This window comes from Betta splendens, chromosome 7 (assembly GCF_900634795.4).
Source record: "Betta splendens chromosome 7, fBetSpl5.4, whole genome shotgun sequence".
In the NCBI taxonomy this organism is placed as follows: domain Eukaryota; kingdom Metazoa; phylum Chordata; class Actinopteri; order Anabantiformes; family Osphronemidae; genus Betta; species Betta splendens.
In genome coordinates, this window is record NC_040887.2 from 10,204,453 (window position 1) to 10,210,102 (window position 5,650).

The window sequence follows — 5,650 nt, forward strand, 5'->3', positions numbered from 1 at the left end:
GCATTCCTCCTCATCCCTGGCTTTCTCCCCTAATTTCACTACCTAGGCTTTGCCTCACACTGAGACGTGGAATCAGATGTTGGAGGGAATTTCTATCTTTTTATTTCTATTTAAAAGGGGACTAAAATATATGATCTCACAACTGAAGGAAACTGTAAAGGACAATTTTTCTTACAAATTGTGACAACAAGCTCAAAGCCCAAAGTCTCCATAGGCTGCAGCTGCGTCGCTGCCTCGTGTTTCTCTTTTCCATTATGAAGAATGGCAATTGTAAGTGAGTGGGCTGAGATACTCTTAGCTTCCTACACCGCATCAACCTTTGGTAAATACTCAGATTAAGAAGATCCATGAATAGTCCTGATATCTTTTGCTCTTTCTGTCAAAAAGACGTCTTTAAATTCCTCCTAATCCTGGTGTTAAAGGTACGGCAGCCGCATGGCTTAGGCGATGTTCTGCTTGTGAATGAGAAACGATGCCATTAGACCCACAGGACTCCAAAGGCTACGTCTTGTGCAGGCGTGTTTTAATAACGCGGCGTCTCATCGAACACTATTCTATACAGCTCGCCTGGCTTCACTTAATTTTAAAATATCAAATTGTTTTTCCCCACAGTCACCTGATTTTCGCCCGCCGCCGTTGTCATCATCCGCTTCTCTTGTCTGTCTAAAACGGGCACTTTTGTTGCATTCCAAGAGGTTGATAAATCAATCCATCAAAAAATTCTTTGCGGTGAAACTCAATCAAGAAAGGTCATGTCGGCGGGAAAAGAACAGATTAAATTAGCATTGAATTAGACATGGAAAGTGAGCTCTGTCAAAACCATCACTGTGCTCAGCACAATTAGAATATGTTAATTATGCATTTCATTAAGGGGCCTCAGCGCTCTTTGAATGTGAGATGAAATGTCACTGGTGTAGGCAGGCGAAAAATGGAAGATTGCCAGGCACAACTTTCTTTGTGCAATGTGTGACACCTTCATTAACATCAGGGATTGCTAGTCTGATTAGAATTTTTGTATTAGTTTAAGTCTCAGGGCTTTCAAATGCTAGGCCTTTTTTCTCCATTTTGATGTGGCAGCTAGGGCCCTTCTCCATTTCTGAGTAGATATTGTCTATAGTTCAATTCTTTGTTTAAATTCCCCAACATAATGCCACGACACTGGACGTAATCTCATTGTCTTTGTGTAGATGACGGCATTTAGCGCGTCTTTGTTTCACATAGTCTGAGGTCACTTCTGCAATGTGACAGTGGAGGAGCTAAGTTCTCGCAGCGTGTGCTCATATCAGAGACTTTCTAGGCGGCCATTGTGTTACAGTTTTTCTCAGTCGCTTTAGGACAATTCTCAGATTGGAATTAAATTCTCAAAACTATTTGTTCAATCTTCACATCATGATGTCACTTGTGCACATCATATAAGCAGTTTCTCACTTCATTAAACAAGTTGCAACTGCTTTGGTACATCCATTCAAATGATTATGTACAATTACCTGCTCTTTGCTACACAATTGTTTATGTCATGTTGATCAAAATGTATTATATAGTTCACTGTGCAATAGTCTTACTCCTCAAAACATCTAGTCATTAGTTCATCTTATAAGTCATTAACTGCAAAATAGTTGACCAACATATTTCTATACAACTTCATTATGCCTCCATTATGGCATAGATTGTTTTTTCTAAATCTGTCCTGATTTGGTAAATTGCTCTCAGGTGACTTGACTTTTGTTTGTACAAATTGTTTTGAGAAATGAACACACATATTTGCAAACTTCAATTCTGATCTGAGAATTGTCCTGAAGCGGCTGAGAAAAACTGAAAAAGCAGGTATAACTTATTACCCAAATATTTTCAGTAAAATGAAGAGAAAACTATATAAATGTAGTAAATTATGGATGGATGGATGGATGGATGGATGGATGGATGGATGGATGGATGGATGGATGGATGGATGGATGGATGGATGGATGGATGGATGGATGGATAGATAGATAGATAGATAGATAGATAGATAGCTCGCTCGTCGCTCGCTGCTAGCTCGATCGATCGCTCGCTCGCTCGCTCGCTGATAGCTCGCTCGATCTAGCTCGCTCGCTCGCTCGATAGATAGATAGGAAGGAGTGGGTACTTAGACTCCATCTGCTCTTACAGCTCTTCATCATGCCAGAGAAACTGCATGACAGACTTTTTTCTTCAGTGGTGATTAACTTCTGAGTGAACTCGGGAATATCCCCCCACACGGTGTAATTCCTGACAGGTCATCATATTGTATTGTGTGGCAATCACACCGAGAACAGATGATAGGTAAGTGAAAGTTGGACCGCCGCGGCAGCTTATATTACAGATCAGCCAACTTTTAAAACTTCATTAAAACAAAATGAAAGCACTTCCTGGCGTACTTAAATTTAATTGAAATGCTTAGGGATGAGATGATGAAAGCTAGACGTGGGAGCTGTCGGACTATTTCAGCGCTCGCATACTTTCATGACATGAGATGATTCTCGTGTGCTAAAAGTGAATGGTAGGAATGATTGTCTTTGGAAGACCTCATCTCACAGATGTAATATAGATGTCCTGAATGAGTGACTACCTGCTGCTCTGTCGTCGTACCTGTACCTTAGAACGTACAGTAGCTGGAGAACAGACAGCTTCACCACAGGATTGCTTTTCTGCGTAAACCACAAGAGCTGAAGAATCAAATCTTTATGTTTTGTGATGTGCTGAATACGTGAATGGATATAATTTCTTCTTATATTATTTTCACAATAATATTTTCTTTATGTACAGTATCAAGGCCATTACCAGACAGAATATCTCCTGCAGAGCCGTTTATCTCAGTCTGGAAGGATATATCTGAGTGTGTGACTGTTCATATATCTTGTGGCTACTTTCACTTCATCCACCTCGCATGGTCAGCGTTGTGTCCCTATGTGAGAGATGGTCCAGACACATCCACAAGGATGAGTCCTGTAAATGATGAGAGGCAAATGTTCGGATGCCTCGGCTCCCTCTGACGTTTCCACCCCTGACGTGTGCAGGACAGAGTTCTCAGGTGGGAGAAATTTTGGTACTTTTACAAGGTTGCCACAGGTGTGTCATTTAGCTTTCTTTGTCTCTCTGTCAAGCGACTGTCACATTAAAACCTCAACAGCCGCGACAGTCGCGCTCCTAAGAGAAGCGGAGTAATTAAAATGCATCAATCACTTGTTACAGCATGTGCAGCTATTTCTCCTCACGTTTGATCTCGTATGGGCAGCGGCAACAAAACGAGCAATGAAAGCTTCATGTTAGAAAATAATCTACTTACAGGTCCAACACTGCAGGGAAACACTCCATCAAAGGTGAAAAATTGGAGTCCCTGTTCAAGGACTAAATGTATTCCATGGCCGGAAAATGAACTTGCTGCCCATGTGACACATGATTTACACTGGAATAAGCCTGTGACTCTCTACAATGATAGATCTATGCCTAAGTCTGCCTGGGCTCACTCTATGACATATAATCCTTCTCTTTTAAGTTGTAAGATAGAGATAGATAACAAAATGCTGTATTGATTTCCCTGTCTGCACAATGGCTGGCTTTTTAAGACTGCACATGTCCACATCTGAATCTTGACCTCGGTGACAACTGTTGTGCGATCACAGTTGCTTACGTTTGCATCATTAGATAGATTTTTCCTCTGCCCCATAAAATGCATGTTGTGCATAAAGATGCAAGCTACAGTATACAGTCTCTCTTTTACAGTATACAGAATTATTTAGATGAAGACAGCTGCAATGCCTTCTATATGTTACAGCATGCTCATGGGCACAAGAGGTACAGCCACTCTCAGTGTAATTTTGTTTTCCTCTGATCACGAACTTGCTACTGTAGTGCTATTCACGCTTGGGGAGATAGCGCTCTCATACATTCATAAATTCTTATGAATTTGTGGCATCAGTTCACACACGAGGCTGGAGAGGAAATGTATTTCAAATACACACAGGCTAAAGAATGTCTTCTATGGGCCTGAGAGAGAGAGAGAGTCCACTCACTGGTTCATATAGAGGGCAACCAAACGAAGAATTATGAATCTCTGCAGATTCTTCTGACATTTTGGATTATTTAATAGAACTGTTGCAATCATTAGTTATGGTTCCGAGAAATATATTGCAACATATGTTTGCATAGCATATTTATACGTACAGCCAGATTTTCAGCACAGTCTTATATCTATTGACTAAAGTCAGTACCCAAAAAAGCTGAATGTAACTGTAATCAATAAAATGATGACAACAGTGTATGATAACTGTAATTTAATTTTTTAACAATATATCATGTCACAATAACATAATGAATTAGAATTATACCACGAAATAAATCTCCAAATTACCATTAAAACCAGTCAGTAGCACTGGAGTAGGCTGTTAGTGGTGCTTCTGTTGTTTTATTTTGCTAAGGGCCCATAGACCCAGGCTCTGTTTACAGACTGAGAGAAACAGCTTAAATCTGCTGGTGTCAATGCTGATTCATGTCAAACTGAGTGACAGGTGACCCGAGAGCCGGCAGCCAGACAGTGAGACGGATTACAAGTGAGCAAAACGCCAACAACCTCTGGCCTGCTGTGGGGCCACAGATGACAGCAGAGGAGGGCAAGAGGTGGAGAGCTCTGTACTCAATCCCCCACCCCCCACCTCTCCATCCATCCATCCATCAACCCATCCCCCACTCCTGGCTACTATCCACTCAGACCTACCGACAGACATGGGAAAATGAGAACATCCAGTTGTTAGAATAGAGCTCAGTCACAGATTACTAGATGGATTTCACTGTAACAGAAACATTGTTCACAATCACACTATACTAACAACACTTTAAATAACGACCTGGCCTGATGACACAAATATGAATAGTCCTAATAAAGACTAACAATAACAAGAAAGTAACAGATAAGAAGATGCTTTTCTACAAATTGCCAAAATAAATTATTTGTGCATTGTTGTTGACTGAACTTAAATCCTGATCCAATATCATTTAATCCTACCCGGGTTTTGTGTGGGTAAACTCCAAAGTCATGCAGTCACACTGGCAGCCTGTACACTGTACACTCACCCAAATGACACTTGTAGCAGCCCTAGGCACGCTGAGAATTGTGGGTAATTGCGATTAGGGTGTTTTATGCCTTATAGTTATGTGTAGAAGAGGTATAATTTCTATGTGCATGCTTAGAAGTAGTGTTCGTGTGTTGTAAGTGTTATATCAATGCGTGCTGTGACGTTTTGGGTGCAGCACCCCGAGAGAGAATGGTGTGTGTGAGACTGACCCTTGGTGTGCTGCGGTGCGTCCATGGATCGCGAGAAAAATCTTTTATTATTGTTTTTATTATAACAACAACAACAACAGTCCACTGTCGCAGTGTTATGTGATATCTTTGTGGTACCTGTCGATCTGCTGTGAATTTAAGGCACAACTACACTCACTTGCACATGATAAATAATAATTGCCAAGTGAGTCTTTTTTCGCTTTGCACTGATGTGTGACATCCTCATCGAAATAAAGGTGCAATCCGCATGTGCTAAAGAGACTGGTATCGTCTTTACGCAGCAGACTCACCATAGAGCTAATAATGGCTGGAAACGTTATTTCTTGGACTATAACACTGTTCCGTTTTCAT